This window comes from Canis lupus, chromosome 17 (genome assembly GCF_048164855.1).
Source record: "Canis lupus baileyi chromosome 17, mCanLup2.hap1, whole genome shotgun sequence".
In the NCBI taxonomy this organism is placed as follows: domain Eukaryota; kingdom Metazoa; phylum Chordata; class Mammalia; order Carnivora; family Canidae; genus Canis; species Canis lupus.
Genome location: NC_132854.1, coordinates 43,695,398 through 43,719,079, shown reverse-complemented (window position 1 = coordinate 43,719,079; position 23,682 = coordinate 43,695,398). Strand labels below are relative to the sequence as shown.

The window sequence follows — 23,682 nt, the reverse complement described above, 5'->3', positions numbered from 1 at the left end:
AAACCCCAACTAATACAGATTTTTGGCAGTGAGACTGGGGTTCTAGAAAAACAGAATTTTAAGGATGAGTTTTCTGAACTGCTTCTGGAGTTTCTGGAATTGGCTCTCTAATTTGCTTATATTTAAAGATGCTAGTGACTATTTCCAGTAGTAAAGAGTACATGATACATGATCTGGCATTAGAGATATGCAAAATATCTCCCGGTTGGATTCTCCTAATCGAGCACTTATAAGAAATAAGAAGCTTGGTGACTATGTATATGATATTTTCAAACATTTTTGGAAAACTAATGATTATGAAGCTAGCTGGTTGCTCCTAATGTCTGTCAACAAAGTAGTAAAAGAAAAGGATGCGCTCAGGGATTCAAATTCCCAGCTCAATCACCCCAGAAATGGCCTTATAGCTTCTATGTGTGCACTGAAGGAAATTTTTATCTTCTGTAGCCACAGGCAGAGTTTGCTGAAAATCACAGGCAGAGCCTCATTCTGTGATTGGCTAAATTACAATGCAAGTAGAACTCCCAATCTTGCAGGTGTCCATTAAAGTGAGGGCACTTACTGGGAAAGAATAAGATTTTTTAAGTTGGAATGGGGATGACTGATATGCCTGATGAAACTGGAAACATCGACCTTATAAATTCTGATAAATCTTCTTTGCTAACGAAAGGTACCTCACCAATCCTAGCAATAGTAGCCTCCCCATCCCAGTTTGCATTGCTAGAGGAGATGATAATAGGCTCCCCTGAGGCAGTTGCCATTCAAGACAGTGCTGATTCTCCTCAGACTCACCCCCATCATTCCACTCTGCTTCTAGATCTAACTAGATTTAAGTCCCAGCAGCGTCCTAAAGGTAAAGTACAGGATGTGACCCATAAGGAAGTGAGCAGTCCAAAAGGACTTCTTATGTTTTTGTTTGTTTTTGTTTTTTTTTAATGCATATACACAGAAGCCCAGAAACATATGTGGGGATGGATATTGAGGGTATGATATAATGATGGAAGGAACATAAAGTTGGATCAGGCTAAATTTTGATATGGACTCACTAAACAGAGATTTTGCATTTAAGGCTGCAGCTTGGAAAGCTAGGATGGGCTCTAATTGTTTTTTGGTTGGTTGGCTGAAACATGAACTAAATAGTGGCCTACAGTGAGTAAATTAGAAATGTTAGACCTACTAAGGGAAAGATTCAAAGCCTCAAGGAGATTGAAATGTTAGAGCAGATTTATCCCGTGAGACATATGTGTCCACACTTATGCTGGGAGGGTCCAGAAGACATACTTTTACTCAACTATGAGAAAGATATTTGGGAGGTGAGTTCCAGAATCCTTGAAGAGCTCTGTCATTGATCCTACCAATAAGCCAGACCTAACAGTGGTGACTGGTGACTGCTGTCAATGAATTGGTAATTGGATCCCAGTGGGAGGACCAAGGGGCTGCCAATTGGCTGTGGTTACTATAATGGACAGCAGAGTTAAAGCAACAATCAGAATAGTCTGACTGACCCGACCCTATGATGTTGGCTAGTTAATCATAGTGTTCCTAGAAGTGACACAGATAGGAAGTCTAATAAATTCTTACTTGGTGTGTGTAAGTTAAAAAGTTTGAGATTAAAAAAAAACAAAGATCTATCCTGAATCATAAAAATGGAGAGTCGTGTCTTCAAAATCAGTTCCCAGACTTGAGCTGGTGTAAGGGTCCCAGAATGTTTTTGTTTGTTTGTTTGTTTTTATTTATTTATAAATGTATTTTTTATTGGTGTTCAATTTACCAACATATAGAATAATACCCAGTGCTCATCCAGAACGTTTTGAATGAAGGGGAAGTTGTATCCCTTTGAGAAAGGACCTTTGTACACTGTCAAAAATTGACACTGTTAGTCTTTCTCACAGCCTTCCCCAAAGGGCCCTACAACCTTTTACCAAGGTAATTGTGCACTGGGGAAAAGGAAATAACGAGTTCTTCTGGGGACTACTGGACAATGGTTTTTAAATGACATTAATTCCAAGAGACCCAAAATACTACTGTGGTTTACCAGTCAGAAATGACTTACAGACATCATGTAATCAATGAAATTTTAGGTTAGGTCTGTCTCATAATGTGTAGAGTGGTTCCCAAACACACCTTATGGCCGTTTTGCTGAAATGTGTGTTTGGAGAACATATTCTCAGAAGCTGACACAATACCCACATTGGTTCCCTGACCTGTGAAGTAAGGGCTATTATGGTGGGAAAGACTGAATGGAAGCCATAAGTGGACCTTTTTAAGTGTGTAATTAATTCCAACTTTTACCTTCTAACTGGTAGAGAATGTTTGACTCATATAAAGTTTATAGACAGCTGTACTATTCATTTTTAATCTCATGATTTGTTTCTCTTTTTTTTGTCTTTGTCTCTTCTTTTTCTCCTTCTCTTTCTTCTTTTCCTTCTTTACTTTCTCCTTCTCCTCCCCAGCAATATTAGTTTATATGTCTGTGTTACATTTGATGCATATCTGTAAGCCACATTAGATCATTTCTAGAAGATGACCAGATTTAAGTAAATACATGAATAAATAAATGGCCGTATAAGCTATGATTTATATTTGGATCCAGTTGAATTCCTTTTTGTCTATTATAGTAAAATGTTACTTCAAAATTATATCATATTGAAAAAAATATCAAAAAGTAAAAAAAAAATTAAGAGTAAATTTATTTGGAGACCATAAAAAAAAATAAATAAAAGGACAAATCTGTTGGTAGTTAAAGCCACCAGCCGACTGAACTGTATATCTAAATGCAAGTAAATAACCACAACATATTTTGATTATTACAGAACGAGAAAACATTTCCATTTAAAGAAGAAGACTATTTGCTTGAACATAAGAATGGTATGCATACTCCCCATACTCCTGTTTTAGGCTGAAATATTCTATTGTTGTTTGCCTCTTGAGGATACACTTAAATTTTAATGAATGTATCTGAAAGAAGGTTTGAGTACAGTTCTATTTAGTAGGAAAAAATTATCCCCCTATGTGTATAATACTGAAACCAAGAATTGACACATAACCTGCTGCTTGGTGATAGAACCATCATTCTGGGGCAAGAGCTCTAAAGTTATCATATAAACTTTCATTCTGTACTGAATACCTCAGAGAGCTGAGCGGAGACAACCATAAAACTAAAGATAAACCATTTTATTCAAAGATCTGCAAACCCGAATTCTGAATTAGATATGTAAGAAAAAAAAACATCTAGCACTAGAAAGGCATCCATCAGAATAAACTGCATTATTAGTTCATGTTTTTAAGAATTAATATCATAAAATAATTTAAAATACTCTAAGTAGGATTTTTTGAAGTATTCTCAAAAGAAAATGATGAGGTGATATCCATAATTAACAAGAACTAAAGGGCAAAATCATACAGAAATGAAAGAAAACTGAAAGAAAATTAGAAATCTTAGGAAGAGCATAGTCATTAAATTGATAATATAGTTAAACAAAGATGCAAACCATTAGGTCAATCTTTTTTTTTAAGATTTTATTTATTTATTTGACAGAGAGAGAGAGAAAGAGAGAACAAGCAGGGGGAAGAGCAGAGGAAGAGGGAGAAGCTTACTCCCCACTGAGCAGGGAGCCTGATGCAGGGCTGGGTCTTAGGGTCCTGGGATCATGACCTGAGCTGAAGGCAGATGCTTAACTGATTGAGCCACCCAGGTGCCCCTAGATCAATCTTTATTAAAAACAATTCTGATCTATATCAGAAATAACCAATCTGGAAATTAAATAAAAAGCAAAAATTCTATTATCCATAATGACAGAAGTCATAAACTACATGGAAATAAATTATACAAATATTGTGCAAACTTTTTAGGAATAAAATGATAAAAATAATATTAAAATAGATAAAAGGCATTAATAAATTGAGACATAAAATCACAGTGAAATGGCAAACTCAGCTTTATAAAGATGTTAATTCTCAATGAATTAATTGGCAAATTCAGTGAAACTCCAGTCAAAAATCAAATAATTTGGTTGGTTGCTTTGTTAGTTATAGTTGTCCAGGTGATACTAAAATCCATAATAAAAATTGTAAGGGGCTTCTGTTGCCATCCAAGATGGACCAACAGGGACCTAATTTATCTTTCTGTTTGAAACAAAGACAAAATAGCCAAAATATTTTAAATAACATATTTAAAGACACCAGACAGCCAACAAGGGGCAGTGACTGTGAGAGGTAAGAAGCAAACAAGATTACCCCTATCATTGCCTACCCTCAATTTCTTGATAGTGTTTCCAGGCCATGGTACAAGGGAAAAAAGGCAGATGACCCCAACAGACTTTTTGATTTGAGGACAGTGAGCTGGAGGTTGATAAAGGCAGAGGTGACAATGGTGGTTCATAGATCAGAGTAACGAAGTGGAGGTAGACATCTAGAACACCTCACAGGGTACCTCCCAAATATTCAGCTAAATATTGATAAGCACACATGTGAGAATAAGGCCAGGAAAAGATCTAAAGAATGAGTGGTGACAATGCCAGTGTCCTGGACTCAGGGCCTCCTCCTATCATCCATTGTGGAAAACCTCATGATTCAAGGTGCTAGGTTGAGCACACAGAGGGCGTTGTGTGAGTAGTGAGAAGTAATGATCCCTAGTGGAGCACTGCTCTGCTTTTACCTAACAAATTTGGTAAACATTAGGTCAATTATCCTTCTAGGAAGCTTCCTCAAAAAACGAAGTGTACTTCATTTTGGAGACATATTTATTGCTGAGGGTTACATGATTTATCATGAGTGGTTTCTCAAGATTCAAGATCTCTTACAAATGAGGGTGCATGTGTTCATGTTTTTAGTAGGTAGGTGTTTTAATTACTGACTTCAACACAATAAATAAAATTTAATGAGCTAATTACCCCAGAAAGAATTTTTTTTTTTTTTTTAGATTGTTGAGACCACCCCCCTTCGAACCAACCAACATACACATACGGGATATACATCAATTACTGGGTACAGGTAATAGTACATCCAACATCCAAAGGGATATGCCAGCCAAAGAGTAGGTCGTAAGTTTCACAGTTGAGTTTGAATAATTAAGTTGAATATTTGTTTTTCAAGGACTTCTAAGGGCCATTGGACCAATCTGTCCTAATACCCAGACCATCAGTCAGGTGACACACATCCATTCCATGGCATAACAAAGTGATAGTTTTAGGAAAGAAGGTGGAGAAGAGATCTAGAGTAATTGTTAGGTGTTTTGTGTGGGAGGTACAGGAGTTGAGAACATTTGTTGTTTGCTAATAGGTCAGAACAACTCCACAGGAAATGTCAGACCTAAGAGTGAGTTAAATTTAAGGTCCTTGCAGTGGCTTTTAAGATTTGTACCATGGTGTTTTCCTTCATGAGGGAGGATTCAGAAATGGTTCTAAGAGAGAGAGATGACATTAATGTCCCTCTATCCTACTTGTCCTATATTCTAAGGTGACCCCTCTCTAGGAGTCAAGTTGTTGTCTTCCTTCCACCATTACAAAATCAGTGTGTACCATTCCAGTATGTGTAAATTTACCTTTTGCTCAATTATCATCTCCCTTCATGAAGATCTTTTGTCTTGAAGGTTAGATAGAAAAGGAACAAGGTGATTTTCATAATCTTGTTTTTTAGAGATTTTATATATTTATTCATGAGAGACACCCAGAGAGAGGCAGAGACACAGGCAGAGGGAAAAGCAGGCTCTCTGCAGGGAGCCCAATGTGGGACTCCATCCTGGAACTCCAGGATCATACCCTAAGCTCAAGGCAGACCCTCAACCACTGAGCCAGCCACCCAGGCATCCCTATAATTTTATAGATATCCATTGTCTTCCACTTTGACCTACTGGTAGAAAGGGAACTCAGCAAGGAGTGTACTCAACAAATGCTAATTATCTTTATTGTATAAGACTGCAATCCTAAATGAAAAATGTAGGTGTCTAGAACAAAATGAGTATTGAATCCCTGAGGCCTTCTTTTGACTTGCTGATACCTGGAAATTTCATCAACCAGATCAGCCTGGATTGCCACAGGGGAAGAATAAAGCATAGTACCCAGGAAAAGTCAGGATGGAATTACAAATTTTTGAAAAATGGCTATATATCCCCTGTACTTTTTGTCTTCATCATTATCTAGACTGAGAGGAAATGATCCCTTTCTAGAAATAGCACATTCAGTGACAGAACTGCCTTATTAAGGTCAAAGAAGTGAGGAAGATAGAGTCAGAAATCTTTGAGTGGATTTTTCGAGGAGTCTATTCTACTGCTCAGCAATACCAGATATCAGTGGATGGTGGGGAATGTGGAGCATCCATTAAATAACTTGACATGAGTCCAGTATTCAGAGGCTTCTGGGATAATGGCTGCACCATTGTTGGATGGGAAATAATCTGAAAAACTGAAAAGATGGCAAATAATAGTCTCAGGGGCCAATGTGATATAGACAAGTCAGTTGATTGACTGAAACGGCATCATCATAACCTGAAAATATATCATCAACTATACAGCACCACTGACAGCCCCTGAGAGGAGGCTCAAAATCAAATGTAGTCAACATGCCAAAAGCAGGTGGAGACAACACTTCTGTCAACCTGAGACAACTGGGTCAACTTTGACAATCTGGCAAGCAGTTGTATCCTCTGCATTAGAAACAGAATTGTTTGCTTAGAGCCTGGTTTGTGTTGGTGATGGATTTCCATGCCTGGTATGATGATGAATTCAGACAGAAATGGTAGGAATCTGAGTGTTGCTTGATTAGTAGATCGACTTCAGTCTGTCTCATCAGAGATTGTTTTCTTACAATGGTCATCTACATGCATAACTCAGCTCATTCAGTGACTGAAATCAGTTTCAGTTTTAAATCTATCAGCCAATAGTTTTCCAAATGTCAGACAAATAAGCAGTCAATTAGCAATGGCCCAAGAGTTGGTAAAAAATATAAGAAATTTCATTTGACAAAGACTTGGGAAGAGCTATGAAAATGCCCTTGATATCTGTTCAATGAGGGAAGAAACAATATTCATGTTTGGTCCTGCTTAGCTGGTGCTGAGGTTCACCAGTGGTAGCAGCCTACTATACACTATCAGGTTTTGACTTATCTAAATCATCATTGAAACAGGCCTGGAATTTAGGGCAAGATCTGTAAATTGAGAGTCTAGGTAATTCAATAGCTTTGCTTCAAGTAGCATAGTTAGGGCTAAATTTTCCCTAAAGTGGTAGCTGCCAATTTTTCAGGTAAAGATGAAATAATGCTGGGACCCAATTATCTGCATTCTTTAATATTGCATATCTATTTCTCAGGTAAGCCTCATTGGATCCTTTTTAACTTGCTGACCATTAGATTTGTGATGACTTACTCTTAAATGGCAATATGATGAATAACAAGGTCTCAAAAAAAAAAAAAAAACAAAAAACAAGGTCTCATGAGTCAGGAGTTAAGTTTCAATCGGAGTAAAGTAGCAAGCTAATAACTTATTTATAAAAATTGGAATAATTATTAACCATATCTGGAAAGTGAGTCCACAACTCAAAAGACGCATCCAAGTAGAAGCTTTTCTCTTTGCTAGAAGCTCTAATCAGCAGAATCATCATTTACCAAGACATGTGGCTTTAAGAGAACACTAGGCTTGCAGTGCCCTAAATATAGAACATATTCAGTTTACTGGATGGATTCTAAAGAGTTAGATCTATTGGTTTGGGTAACACTCAAAAAAGTCTGATGTGGGATGCCTGGGTGGCTCAGTGGTTGAGCGCCTGCCTTGTGCTTGGGGCATGACCCCAGATTCCCAGGTTCGACTCCCACATCGGGTTCCCTGCGTGGAGCCTGCTTCTCCCTCTGCCTGGGTCTCTGCCTCTCTCTATCTCTCTCTCTCGCCCTCTCTCTCTCCGTGTCTCTCATGAATAAATAAATAAATAAAAATCTTTAAAAAAAGTCTTATGTGTGGTGGCCTATATATATAAAACCTCAGTTTAAGGTAGAAGGGAGCCAAGGAGAGATTTCGTTCCTCAACTGTCAAATAATCCTTATGAATCTACTCACATAGTTCTGAGAAACATTACTTACCAATAAGGCCCCTAATTTTCATCAGAATTCATCATTGACACCTTCTGGAGGAAGGTCCATGGACTAAGTCATGGTCACTGGGTCCTAGTCTGATTAGTCATACAACAGTATATCATCTACATAGTAAAGCTTTGGACATTAGAAATTAGAACCATTCATGCTAAACCCTCATCCACCCCAAACTGGCAAATGACAAGGTAGTTTAGATGCTCCTGGGGGAGTATTATGAACACATATTGGATACTTTATGTTATACTGTGAACTTTTCTTGAACCTGGTATGTCCAAGACTGCTTACCAAGTACTATCATTTTGTGTAATGGATTTGGATATAGTTGCAAAGTCTGTAGCAGCCAGGGCTATAGAGGCAACAAATGAGTTCACTTAAGCAAAGATCCATTCTAAGCTCCCTTTACCACTGAACATACAGGGCTAATGTATTGAGATACTGCATCTCACACTCCTGCTGCCTTTAAGACTTTGATCAAAGTCATGACTTTTAGTTTCTCCTCTTGTATTCTATACTGAATGCTGGACCACCCAGGAAGTTGTAGAGAGGCAAGTTGGCATTTCTAGAGAGGTGGTGTGGTTGTTCCTGATGAAAAGAACATCTTTTGGCACTCTAAAACAGGAGGCACGTGCGTACAGCACATTAATTCCTGCTAAGCGTTATAGGTAGGAGCAACAATAATACAACTAATTGACTCAAAGGACCCTGTCAACAGAGTCATGTTAGCTCTCCTTTTCCACTGTGAACTCTGCCCAGGCAGAATAAGTGGAATAAGGGCCCCTCTTCCTTCCAGAGTTGTGGGTAAAATAACAGCTTTAGTTTCTATATTCAACAGAGCTGTAATTGAGTCCCTTGCTTCAGAATTCCCCAGCATACTCAGACAGGTACATGGGGACATTGATTTTCTTTGATGACAAGGTGTCCTTAGCCCCACCTTATTTATCTTTTACTATAAAGTCTCTGACTTGTGAATAGAGGGGGAGAGATTGAAGGAATAAAGAGGGAAAGAGGTGTTCCATGCCATTAAACAAGGCTTGGCACTTACTTTTCGTTTGAACTTTATGGCGACAGGTGTGATTCAACCAAATAAACTGTCCTGTGTTTTGGTCTGATGCTGTATATTAGGTAGCATGGATCTCATTGCTACCATCATCTATTACAACCTTGGGAATCCCTGATTCAACCCCAGAAGGTATACAACAAGCTGTATTTCTCAGACTTCTCATTTTACAAACATCCTTGAAAAGATAGTCTGGTACAAAGACAGACTGTAAGACTTGTAGTGATGCAGGGGACCCACAGTGGGTTATCTCCTGACAGTTGTAATTGACATGAGTTTGTTGATGCTGTTTTTCCTGTGGTTTTCAGAAATGAATAGAGAACTTAACCCACCATATTTTACTCTTTCTTATATTAAGCAATTCGGAGACAAACGTACATGCTTATCGATCGGAATGAATTTTTGAGAAAGATTACTTACCTGTGTTGGCACTAAACAATACTAGGGTTAGGCAAAACTTATCTCTTTGTTCTGGAGAATGCTTATTTCTGAAAGATAAGAATGAACCAACTAAAATAACTTACTTATCAAGATTCACAGTTCAATTATCAAATATACACATCAGTACACTTGCCTTCCTTTGCCCACCAACCAAAGCTCTACATTATAAACTAATGCCAACTGAACTATATCTCCACCTTGCAATACCATCCTTAAAATTACACAGACCAGACTCTAGTGCTCAATGCTCTCCACTGCATAGATGATTATAATGCAATCTGTTACTAGGACCCTGGCACTTTTTACCTGGCAAATCTGACAACAGTTTCTTTGCTATCCAGCTTTTTCCATTCCTTATTTTTACAAATGACATATTCTATTTTAGAACTCCAAAATGACAATACTTAAAACTGTGTCATTTTTAAACAAATGTCTTTAAAAATGTATATTGTGTATAGTTTTATTCACAGTAGGTAAAAAATTTATTTACACTTTGTATTTATATTATCACAAAGATAAATGATTTTCTTAGACCAATTTAAAACATTTTATAGCTTTTCATATATTATTCCACTGAAATAACAAATATTTAAACTTATAGTTCATTTTTTTATTCTTCAAAATTCTGCCACCAAATCAAATAATGTGCAATCAAAAGATTATATATTTTTATGCTGTTAGAGTAAATTGACAGTATGGAGGAATAAAATGAAAATAAATTGCAATAGTAAAAAAAAATACCTCTTTGTGGAATAAAATATGGGTAACATAAAACAAGAAAAATAAGCATAACCAAAGCAATCTATGCATTAAATTATCTCATTTCTTGATTTCTGAAATGTAATATTTTCAGTGGCTCTTTGATTTAGCCTGGGGATTCTGAGATGCACTTTTTATGGGATATATTTCAGCTGCTTAATTGGTACTAATATTATCCCAGTATTGTTTTTATTTTGTCTTCATCATTTCAGAGAGAAAGTAAAAATTTCACCACGTGGTGGTGCTGGTGGATAATATAAAAAGCGAATTATTCCCGGAGCACATCTTGAGAGAGCTGGTTATGGTGAGTTAAATAAAATTAAGGGAAGGACAGCTTCATTCACCTCTGTCATCCCCTATTTTTCATTTCTCCTTTTGACACAAAGAGTGTAAATTAGGCAGAATGGTTACTACCGGTGGCTTGGGTCCTTGCTAACTAGCAAGAGGAACAGAGATCTTTAACACAAATTTCATGGCTTTGGAGATTGACGATTAATGAGGCTATTATTTTCATTTTTAAATTGTCCCTGCTGCAGTATGAAAGATTGCTTCAATTACACACGCTATTTTCATCCTTCCAAAAGGACAAATTTTTGTGTGACTGCCCATGTTTTCACCTAGCATGATGACCACTGGATTCTATTATCCTGTTCTGGATACAAATGCAAGTATTTTAACATGACATCGAATGTTTTTATACCAAAATGAATAGTAAATACATGTACAAACTTGAGTAACTGCTCAATTATAGTTGATGTCAGGATAATTTCAGATGGGGAGTGGGTAAGCAAATGGCTCAATGTCATTTACTATTTATAATAATTGTTAGCGCTTGCTTCCAGAAATAAATTGCTTTATCAAAAACAAGCTCTCTTAAAATGGTAACAGTTTTTCATATTTATTTGGCACTGTTTTTTACTAAGCTCAGCTTTGGTTTTCACATTTTAAAAAATGCATATATTATACAATTTTTATGAAGTGTTCAACCATGTATTACTTCAAACACTTAAACACAAGAGAAGTATGTCTCATATATATATATATGAGTATATATGTATATGTGTATATTTTATTATCTATTAACCAGGGGCAAGTTCATGAATTTCTTATGCCCAAAGTTAACCTAGACTGCAGTCTCTGCAGGGGGTGTGAGATGGAAGACTTATATGGAAAGGATTTTCAAATGACAAAGTAGTTTTCAGTTTTCACCTCACTTCAAAGAAAAGAACCCAGCAGACACATATTCTTTGTCACATTGGTAGGCAGATACATTATTAACATCTTTGGCATGGAAGAAAAGGCAGCCTGAAGGCCTTAAATTCTCATTCTATATAGATAAAAGAATAAGCAGTCAACTCTGCTACTGAACAACAACTGTTTTAAATATAAGGCAAAGAATGAACCCAAAGCTTATTTGTAACTCTGCGTGCCCATTTAACCTCTGGGTCAGATACTACTTGATTTGAGTTTCCATTACTGCTTTTGATTCTTTCAAATGCAGTTGGTAACAATAAGGGTGGTTAGTGAAAAAGTTACCCCCTACAAAACGCTTGCAAAGGTTAATAATATAAGAGTCCATAATTCTAAAAAATCTACTAATACAGATGGAATCAATCATTCACCTTCTCTAATACACACACATAATGAAAGTGCAGTGTATGTTCATTAGCAAGATTTACACAGATTGATTAAAGGAAATGCTAGACCGCCTACTAGAGAAATCTGAACTTAAAAAAAAAAAAAAAACTAATTCCAGTATAGTTAACATACAGTATTATATTAGTTTCAGGCGTACAAAAGGGAAAATCTAAACTTTTGTCATAATCTTGTTAATACTATGAAATTTTTTAGCCATATCAGTGATTAGCTTTGTTCTCCCAATAATAATCTCTTATATTATTATTCTGTTATTCTTTGTAAAAAACAGCAAAAATAATTCTCTTTATTTGATCAAGTACTTTTAACTTGCTTTCACATCACACTTTCTTTTCCGGTGCATATTTTGCCTCCCTTCTTTCTTCCTCTTGATTACTGGAAGCACGATAAACAAGTAAAACAAGCAAAAAATATAACAGATTAAACCCAGCAAATTAAAATTACTTAGAAAAACATGGACAAATTTTTACTCCGATCACACTGTACTGTATCATTTTGTGTTAGAATAGAAAAACAGAATTGATTTTAAGTCAAATGAAATCTAATGCAGTCATAGTTCTAACATTACAAGTTGATAAATTGTTGATCTTTCACTTCAACTCTGGCATGCAATTTTCTCATTTATAAAATGGTAAGATATGGCTATTGAGAAATTGAAATGTGGCTACTCTGAACAGAGATGTATGTTTTTGAAATTTAAAACTGACTTCAAAGGCAAGATAAAAACAAGAATGTAAAATACTTTGTTAACAATTATGGGTTGGGTTCATGTTAAAATGATGATAATTTAGACATATGAAGTTAGATAAGACATTATCAAAATCATTTTAATTTGTTTCCTTTCGATATTTTGTCTATAAGAAATTTAAAATTACATGCTCAGCTCACAATTTTGGCGTGCCTTACCATTCTATAGGACAGTGCTGTGATAAGAACCAAAGTTTTTTCTTTTTTTAAGATTTTATTTATGTATTCATGACTGACACAGAGAGAGGCAGAGACACAAACAGAGGGAGAAGCAGGCTCCACGCAGGGAGCCCGACATGGGACTCGAACCCAGGTCTCCAGGATCATGCCCTGGGCTGAAGGCAGGCGCTAAATCCCTGAGCCACCCGGGCTGCCCCAAGAACCAAAGTTTTAAAAATATTTTTGCTGGATCCCTGGGTGGTGCAGCAGTTTGGCGCCTGCCTTTGGCCCAGGGCGCGATCCTGGAGACCCGGGATCGAATCCCACATCGGGCTCCCGGTACATGGAGCCTGCTTCTCCCTCTGCCTATGTCTCTGCCTCTCTCTCTCTCTCTCTCTCTCTCTCTCTCTCTGTGTGTGTGTGTGTGTGTGACTATCATAAATAAAATAAAAATTAAAAAAAATCAAAAATATTTTTGCTCATGACAGAAAACTTGTCAGATCTCAACGAATCTTCATCAGTTACTTTGAACAAGATATATTTGCTATTTTGAAATATTCCTTCCATATGTAACTTGTCATTTGAGTGGTTGTTATTTCTTTTTTTTCTAACGAAGTGTTTCTTTCAAATAGATTTCAAACTTATATTGCTATTTATGTACTCTAAGAATCCAACAGCTGGTACTTTGTTAGTAAAACTGTTTTTACCTGTAAAGTTGATTCTCTTATGCTAAGGACACATTTGAAGAGAAATACTGGTAACTGGGAGAAAGGAAGGGAACCTACTTAAAGCAGCCATCTCAGTTGTGCTGTAGGTGTTCCTCAGATAAATGCCTCCTATCAGTTGTCACTACTAGATTTGGATGCTAATAGAATTCCCAATGTTAAAAAAATAGCATGCAAAATATTACAGCAAATTTTCTGGATTAGGTTGATAAGTTTCTATTAGCCTTTCATTAAGAATTCATAATAGTGTGAGTTAACCCATCTGTCCTTTATCAAGAACATATAAAAGAGATGTGTTGCAGTTATTTATGGATTGCTGCTTTATTAAAGCAAGTGATTACTTTAAAGGGATCCCTAACTCATGTCAGAAGAAAAGTCCTATTGTCACTATTCTTTAGCTAGAAATGTCTAGCTGCGTGTTTGTAAAACATATCTCCTTTTTAAGCCTTAGATTAAAGTAAGATCCTTTTAGAGCTAATTATATATATTTCACAGGTTAAAAAGCATTTTATTCTCAAAGAAACACTTTCTTTGTTAGGTTGTGTCATGTTCAAAATCTTTATTTGTTCAAAGCACAGCCAAAGTTATTTTCTCTCTTACAAAAGTATAGCTTCATTGTTAACATATGCATTCATTCAGAAAATGCTGTCTACTTCCTACTTACTGCAAGGCATTGGGTTATTTATAGCACCAGAAAATAAGATAAAACCCATAAGATTGGAAACTATTTTCTTAATGGTAATTCTTTTAGATGATGAGTTTGAGTGCAATAGACTCCAATTACACTTCTGGTTTTCTTGAATAAATGAAAACTACTGAAGACTGTTGATATTAAAAAAGTCATTAAGAAATTTTGTAGTTTTCAAATTGAACTCTACTGTTGAGACATACTTGTTTATTTGTATATTTGATGGTAACAATGGAGGATGACAACCAGAACAAATTGAATTATTTTATCATGATACACGATTGAAAATGCAGGATATTGTAAATAGACTTCTATCATGCTTTTCAAAAATATAAGTGAAAGTAATAATAATAAATATTTGATAAAGCAGTGCTAAAGCATTCCAGGCAATCTTAATTTCTAACAATGATTACTGGAAGTAGGTTTTTTCCCTATTTAGGTTTGTTATATATATGTCTGTGTGTGTGTGTGTGTGTGTGTGTGAAAATAAGAGTCAGATGCTTAACTGATTGAGCCACACAGGGGGCCCCCACATTTAAAATATTAATGGCAGAGTCCAGATAGAATATTTCCTGATAATATTGAATAATTATTATAAAATTTAGACTCACTTTTTCTCCTTTCCTGCAATTTTTCAATGCAATATAATTGTTTACAGAGTAAACAATGGAATACTGACATTTCCATTTAAATATTGCAATTTTAGAGAAAATATATGTGTAATGTGTTTGTTATGAGAAGGTCTCAATGACATCTTTAGCATTATCTCATTAAGACCATTTTATTATTAATGATATAACTATGTAGGTAGTAGTTTTTCATATTTTCTTTTATTAGTATAAAACTGGAGCAGAGAAGATAAATCACTTTCCTATAGGAATAATGCTTTTAATTGGTGGTTTGAACATTCAATTTATGGAAAGCTAATCCATAATTGAACTGTTATATTAGAGTATTCCTTTATATGTTTTATCTTTTTAGTAAATCTCTTTAAGACTTTACCTTAGAGAGAGAGACAGAGAGAGCGGAGAGAGAGAGAGAGAGAAGAAGGGAGCATGAGTGGGGGGGGGGCAGAGGGAGAAGCGGACTGTCTACTTAGCAGGGAGCCAGATGCTGGGATCAGTCCAAGAACCCCCGGATCATGACCGGAGCCGAAGGCACATGCTTGACCAACTGAGCCACCCAGGCACCCCTCTTTTTAAATCACTTAATTAATAAAACCTTACTTTGTTTATGTGAAATATTCTGATAGTGATGATTTTTATCTTGTTGTGAAGCAGTAAATGAAGATAGTCATTACTTTCACAGACATAATTTGCTTTTGTTTCTCAACTTCAAATTTTAAGCAATAAAAATATAGTTATTTTCAAAAATTGGACTAGTTTTCTTTCATTGCTTAAAAGAAAATATAATAGAAATCAATGGATGGTAGTGAACTTAAAATGACAAATCACATTACTTGAAAAATATTTTTTTCCACATATAAAAATTCCCTACATTTGAATTATCCTAAAACAACTGAATACTTTGGAGCTAGGATGAAATTGGATCTGCAACCGGTGCAGTCACTTATAATATATTGGACCTTGAAAAATTCCCTTTATTTTTAATGTTTGGTAGGCTTTCTAAAGCAATCAAATAATATAATTTGTTGCTTTTATTTTTGCTTAAAAAAGAAGAATATTGTGGACTTGGAGCAAAATGAATCTATACATATTCATATTGCTGCTTAGTTGCTATTGATATTGTATAGGAATATCCAGTATAAAGGTACACAACTAACAATCCTCTGGAAAATATAAAAGTAGCAAATGTTGGTCAAAATGATCTAAAAGTATTATATGATGGAAGCATGAGGGGTTTAAGAATTTGCACAGACCAAGATTCTGTGGCAACATTACTGCTATGGAGAAGGACGAAATGACATAGGAACAAAGATCTTTCCAATATTGCAGCATATGAGCCAATACAAACGGGTTAATGTTAAAGATGACACTACCAGTAAATGCTATAAAAAACAGAGTTCCTATAGATCAAATAGTACTTTCACTTCGCACTTGCAAAGTATTCTTTTTAGTTGAACTGCAGTATTGTTTTCCATCATTATGATCTTAATGGAAATGTTCTGATAAATTCTTTTAGTTTTAAATCAAATCCTAATGTGCCCTAAAATGATCTGACCCCTAACTCTCTTTCCAACATTTCCAACTATATTCTTTTTCTCAGTTCCTCAAAAAAGCCAGATACCGTTTTGCTTCAGGGTATTTATAGATGTTATGTAACTAGAGAATGAATGTCCATCCCCAAATAAACACAATTTTGTCTCTTTATTCACCTTCTGTTCAAACTTTACCAAAACCCAAAGACTTTTTCTGGTTATATTATTTATAATAGCCCTTTCTCTATATATCTTATTATGTTGATGCTTTTACACAGTATATATGACTACTTGCCAATAAGTTCGTACATTTGCATTAGTGAGTGTAATTAACTCTATAGCCTCTATAACAAACGATCAACAAAAACATACTGGTTTAGTTCAGTACAAATTGATTTCTCATTCACATTACACTTTGGACCCTTGTCAATGAGATTCTGCTCCGAGCTTGGACACTTTGGGTCATGAATTTTTCCTTCATGAGCCTTTGCCATTTTCTAAGATCATCAGTATTATGTCAGTGAATTAATGGCAAGAGAGTGAAGAAAAATTACAGGGCTTGTCATGGGTAGGTTTAAGAGTGGCATACACAATGTTTCCCATTAGCCAGCACCCAGTAATATGTCCCCATTATCACTGAAAGGGAAGTTGGAAAACAAAAAAATCACTGCATGCTGTGTGCGCAGGATAAGGAGATGGGGTTGGGAATCCTCAAGGAAGAGTCTATCATGATATTTATTGGTCTGTATGTTTCTATTCTGTCTCCGGAGCTACATTTTATGCCCCTAGAAGGCAGCCTCATTATTTGATTTGGTTCCTGTTCTATCCTCATTGCCTAGAACAGAGCTTGGCATGTGGTAGCTGCTCAGTAAATATTTTTAAAATGAAAAAAATAAATGCAGTATTTTATCTTTTGCTTCACATTGGCCTAAAGTCTGATAACATACATTAGAGGCAAGAGAATCTCCTAGGACTAATATTCCTGAGCTAACTGGAACTGATCAGAAATGTAGTCGAGCTAGTAGCTCTGACTTACTCTTAAGGTGGGCAGTTCAGGTTTTTTGGTTCATTTTGGTCATACACTGGCATCATTGCATGCATAGACTAAGTTCCTCTGACTATTAAACAGAATTTGGAAATACATAATTTTGTTAGGAAATTTTATTACAAAGTGCAATTTAAAATCTGATTAGAATTTTGATTAGTTTATGTTCTTATTTTTGTAATGGGAAAGTGTTGGGACTGAATATTATATTTAATTCATCAGGGCACTTCTTTGTTTTTGTAACATTTGCATGGAACTTAACAAAACACTTGAAACTTTATCAGTCTCTGGCACAATATAAGAAGGCTGTTGTTCTAAATGCTTCTATTTTACAGAAAAGCACATGCGTCTCAGAATCTGTTACTTTCACAATTTCACCAACTCATGAGCAGCTAGGTTTTAATCTGATGCTCATTCCACTGCATTTATGAACAAAGCTCTCATAACCTCCAAAGCAATTTGCTTAGGAAGATAATCATAATCATTAATTTTCAAATGCATTTTTTGATCTATCGACCACGGTTTCCTAATTTAGTGGTTCCAAGAAAGTATGACTTCAAAGCTCACATGGACCTTTTTTGTCAAACAGTGCTGAAACCTTCATCATGAGTTTTCTAATAGAGGAAAATGCCAGAATGGGGGGAGGAAGAAGATATTGTACCTTACAGAGGAAGGTCTAGCTCCGAAATGTGGTTACCAAAAGTTGGACCAGCTTACCTAAATAGTTCTGGGACCACTCACAGTATAAGAGCAGTAGTCTCAGCACTTTTTTTACACCATAAACAAAAATAAACTCAAAATGGGTTAAAGACTTCATGTGACACCTGAAACCGTAAAACTCCTAAAATAAAACATAATGATCTCTTGGACATTGGCTTGAGCAACACTTATCTAGATATATTCCCATAATATATTCCCATATATATTCATATATATATATATACATATATATATATATATATATATTCCCATAAGCAAGGGAAACAAAAGCAAAAATAAACTATTGGGATTACATCAAAATAAAAATTTCTGCACAGCAAAGGAAACCACCAATGAAGCGAAAGACAACTTAGTGCGAGAAGATATTAACACATGGTATGTCCAATAAATAAGGGGCTAATATTCAAAATATAAAAGGAATTTCTACAGCTCAACACCAAAATCCCCAAACAATCTGATTAAATAATGGGCAGAGAGTCTGAATAGACATTTTTCTAAATAATACATACAGATGGCCAACAGACATATGAAAATGATGCTCAACATCAGTAATCATCAGGGAAATGAAAATCAAAACCACAGTGAGATATCACCTTATATCTTTCAAAAGGGATAAAATAAAAAAGACAAGAAACAAGTGTTGGTGAGGATGTGGAGAAAAAGGATCTTCATGCACTATTGCTGGGAATGTAATCATTGCAGTCATTATGAAAACAGTGTAGAAGTTCCTCAAAAAATTAAAATCACATATGATCTAGAAATTCCACTTCTGAGTATTTATGGAAATAAAATGAAAACAATTCAAAAAGATGTAGGCTATCTGCAAAAAACTCTATAGTTTTTGCAGCATTATCTACAATAGTCAAGATATGGAAGCAACTCACATGTCCATCAATGGATGAATGAATAAGGAGGATGATATATATGATATATATATATATATATATATATATATATATTGCTCCATATCATGGGTATTGTAAATAATGTTGCAATAAGCACCCATTATCATGGATATATATTCCAATTAATTATCCAATATTATCCATTATACTATATATCCATTGAATATAATGTGTATATACATGTATATACATATATATATTCTACGACATATATATGTGTGTATATGTGTATATATGTGTGTATGTATGTGTGTGTATGTATATATAATGGGATATATGTAATGGGATACTACTCATCCATAAAAAAAAAAAGAATGAGATCTTGCCATTTGCAACAACATGGATAGGCCTAGGGGGCATCATGCAAAGTGAAATAAATCAGAGAATGCCACATGATTTCAATTTGTTGTGGGATCTTAAAAAAATGGTAAATAAGCAAAAAGCAGAAACAGACCCATAAATACAGAGAACTAGTAGTTGCCAGAGAGGAGGGAGTTGGGAAGTTGGTCAAAATGACTGAAGGGTGGAGGGAGATGCAGGCTTCCAGTTTTGGAATGAGTAAGTCACGAGGATAAAAAGTACACCATAGGGAACAGAGTCAGTGGTACTATAATAGTGTTGTGTGGTGACAGATGGTGGCTACTCTTGTGAGCATGGCACAAAGTATAGATTTGTTTAATCTCTATATTATATGTTGGAAACTAATGTAACACTGGGTGTCAACCATACATCATTAAAAAAATTAAATTAAAAAAATTAAAAACACACCAGAATAGTAATTTCAGAAAGCATCTTTTTCAAACAGTGGTTGTAGGAATGCTGACAACACGGACTTCATCTTTGGCCCTTTATCTTATTCTCCCCTCTGGCACACAGATAGCACCACTTTAGATAACTAGTAGAGATGACTGGTGCACAGAAGTCTCCACTTTAGTTAACTGCCCTGTGACCTCACCACCATGCCCCTCACTCTCTAAAACTCAAGGTTGCAGTTTGGGCTTGGTAGAGAATAGCTGCGTGGTGATCTGAGTCCTCCGTCCTCCCGTCCCCGTCAGTAAGTTACCCTGACTATAAAACTCTGTAAGTGATAGGGAGTGGCTTGCTGTGTAGTTTGGTATTAAAATGCCCTCTCGGGGTGGAGGATACTTTATTGATCCTCCTTCACCTTCTATCCGTGGTTTTGCGAGAATTTAAGTGAGGTTAAATCAGAGCTCATGTTAAAGGGAGGCATTTGAGTACAAAGTTCTCTTTCCATGATAGTTGTAGAAAATCACAAAGTGACTCACAGTGGGTTGTGACAACAATGGGAAATTAGGTTTATATGCCAGCAGTAGTCTAATGAGGTAGGGAACAAAAGAAGGAACTTAGGATACTAAGCATATTGTAAGATGGGACGTTCTCAGTTCAGTGCTAACACACCAGATTGCAGGTTAGGGGCTGCAGAATATTGTCAAGCCTCACCATTAAAGAGACAAACATGTAGAATTGCTTCGTGCTCTTGGCCCTGAAAACCTGGACAAAATTGAGCCCAGAAGCTAACGGTTTTCAGACAGCTGTTTCAGGGCAGGTCAGGATGAGGCAGGCAGATCTGGGGCATCAGCAATAGCAATGTAAACATTCTAGGGGGTGGTGCATGTGGAACACAGGATGACGTTGAGAATTCTATAGCATCTTCTTTTAGAGTTTGCATGCACTGTGTTTTTAACTCCTCCATCTGTTCAGGAGAGAGAGAAGTAGCAACATGATCTATAGGAAACCGAGTTGTATAAATACATCATGGTTTTCTTGTGGAGAGGATGTTTGTGTAACAGGTATAAAGTATTAACCAATAAGTCTTTTAATTAAGAACTTTTCATTTCTGTTTTATAAACTTAGAGTTTAATTAGTAAAATACTGCTCTTTAAATTTCACAGTGTGCTGCCTTTATTTGGTAATAACGAAAAGTTGTTTTGTTTGCTTCTCTTTACAATAGTTAACATACCGTGTACTATTAGTTTCAGGTGTACAGTACATCAAATCAGCATTTTTATACAACACCTGGTGCACATCACAAGTGCGACCTCATCACCCATTTCACCCATCTCCCACCCCACCCCTCTCCTCTCTGGTAACCATCAGTTTGTTCTCTAGAGTTAAGAGTATATTGCTTGGTTTGCCTCTCTTTGTTTCCTTTGTTCATTTGTTTTATTTCTTAAATTCCACATAGGAGTGAAATCCTAAGATATTTGTCTTTCTTTGACTTATTTCGCTTAGTGTTATACTCTGTAGCTCCTTCCATGTCATTGCAAATGGCAAGATTTCAGTCTTTTCTTATGGCTGAGTAACATTTCATTGTGTGTGTGTACACCACATCTTTATTCAACAGTAGATGGAGGATATCCATATCCATATCTTGGGCAAAAGTTCTGATATGAAGTATAGTCAAAGCCGGCCATCTTACAATTAGAGACAGAATATGTCAATAAATGGCCATCTTACAATTAGAGACAGAACAAAATTTAGGTCCATGCTTATTTCCTTTTTCTAATGCAAGTATAGCTTTTAATGTTTTGTTTTGTTTTATTTTGTTTAATGATGGAGCAGTCTGATCACTATCTTGACTCTTATTTGGGAAATGCCTGGGTGACATTGGTTATCAACCTGAAAATTTTCTTTTCTTTCTTTTTTTTTTTTTTTGAAAATTTTCAAGTATGATTTGACATTCTAACAACACTAATTCAAGCTAATTACTTTTTTCTTATATTGGAAATTTAATGGTTTAAATGAGTTTGATTTGTAAAAGCTCTGGATAGTGATTTCTTTTATGTGTTTTAATATTAAATCTCCTAGTGTATTTTTCTTAAAATCTTATGACCTTGCTAATTGTGTTTTTTAAAGAACATTTTAATGTATTCTAATATATTAACCTTACTTCAATGATTTATAATACTACTGCTGCCTTATAACAAGTTTATGTATATGATTGGTCTAACTTCAAAATTTTTTCCTATTGTATTGATGACCCCTATTCTTCACCAATAGTACTCTCTTCATTTTTGTAGATTGATAGAGTATCTCTGCTAGAATAAGTCCTACAACCTCTGTAGATCAATTTAGGGGAGGTTTGAATGTATTACTTCATTGAGTCTTTTAATTTATGAACAATCAGGCTTTCTGTCTTTCTGTTATTTCTGTAACTACTTCCTAAGAAATGTTGTGGGTCTTTTTTTCTAGCTATATTCCTAGCTATGTTTTGATTTTGTAGTCAGCTAAGAATAGGATTTTTGTTTCCAAAGAATGATAATTATTTTTGTATGATAATCTTTAGCTACCCAACTTGCATAATTATCCTATTAATTTAAATGGTTTGTATATATGGGTTTTTGGATTTTCCCTGTAGTCAATTAGTCAATTAAAAGCAAAGAAGTTTTCATTTCTTCTTATGAATCATGACCTATTGTTTCTGGTTTTATTGCATTGACCAGGGACTCTAATACAAGGCTAAATAGACATGGTGGAAAGGGCTATATTCTCCTTATTTCAATTTGGTATTCCTCAATGACAGGTTCATTGTTTACTTTTAATATGTCATTCATTAAGTTAGGAACATTTTATTGCTAGTTTCCTACATTTTCTATAGGTAATGAATGAACGTTGACATTTGCTAATTATTTTTAAGCATCTACTTGTGGGGATCATAGCTTTTCAACTTCTAACTTCTCAGTACACCATATTTAATTGGTTTTCAAACTGGAATACACACAATCCTTAAAAATGTTCAAAAACTTCCCAAAGACTACATAGACTTAAATGATTTTAAGAGAATTAGTTTCATTATCCTCAATTTCATTCGTGTTCTTTCTCAATAGAAACATCTGAAAATGTGCATTTTGCCCTTTTATAGATGCCCTTTGAATGTAATCAGTCCTAATTTTAACCCATTTAGGATTTTTCTATGATGAATTCCCACTAGTTATGAAGTATGTTAGAACATAACATGGAGGGAAAAATTAAATGTGTTTCTTCAAAGACTACTTTAGTCAAGGTACAACAAAGCTGAGGAAGAGCATTGTGTCATTCTCTGTCCTATGCATGTTTTGCTTAAGGGTGCCTAGTGTGACATAAAGATGGGCTGTTTTGACCTGTACTGAGCTAGTCAGGATTCAGAAATGTTCTAATGAAGGGGCAGTGATGATAAGTTTCATCTAATAACTTCACCTCTTCAACTCTACAATTACTGTACAAGAAAGCCTCCCTGCTAAGAAAAATTTAACAAGAAAAATAAAAGCATCCTTAAATAGCAATGAGTGCTATTTATGTGATCTTTATTTATTTTATGTTAGAAACTCATAGCAACCCTTTCTAGTTTATCTGTCTTCTATAGGTTGGATTATTGTTTTCCTCCCTCTCTGAAAATCGAGTGCCTTTGTCCTGTGATGTTGCTTTGATTTCCATTAGAGTTAGCTGAGTATTTATACTGACCCCTTCATGTGGGGTTTGGCCTTCTTTGACCAATGGAATATAATATGGAGAAGAGAAATTAGCAGTGTAAGTGTTGCTGGCTAAAG

The 23,682-nt window shown here is 35.4% G+C and overlaps 1 long non-coding RNA gene across 1 annotated transcript in view; it reads right to left on the bottom strand.

Moving 5' to 3' along the window:
- Positions 1-20,733, bottom strand: part of LOC140608408 (uncharacterized) — a 70,275-nt gene extending 49,542 nt beyond the window's left edge. Inside the window, exons 1-2 of the long non-coding RNA XR_012010428.1 lie at positions 20,597-20,733; positions 9,553-9,620 (exon numbers count right to left, since the gene is read on the bottom strand). This is a non-coding gene — a long non-coding RNA (uncharacterized lncRNA). The remainder of the gene's footprint in view (positions 1-9,552; positions 9,621-20,596) is intronic.
- Between the last annotated feature and the right edge of the window lie 2,949 nt (positions 20,734-23,682).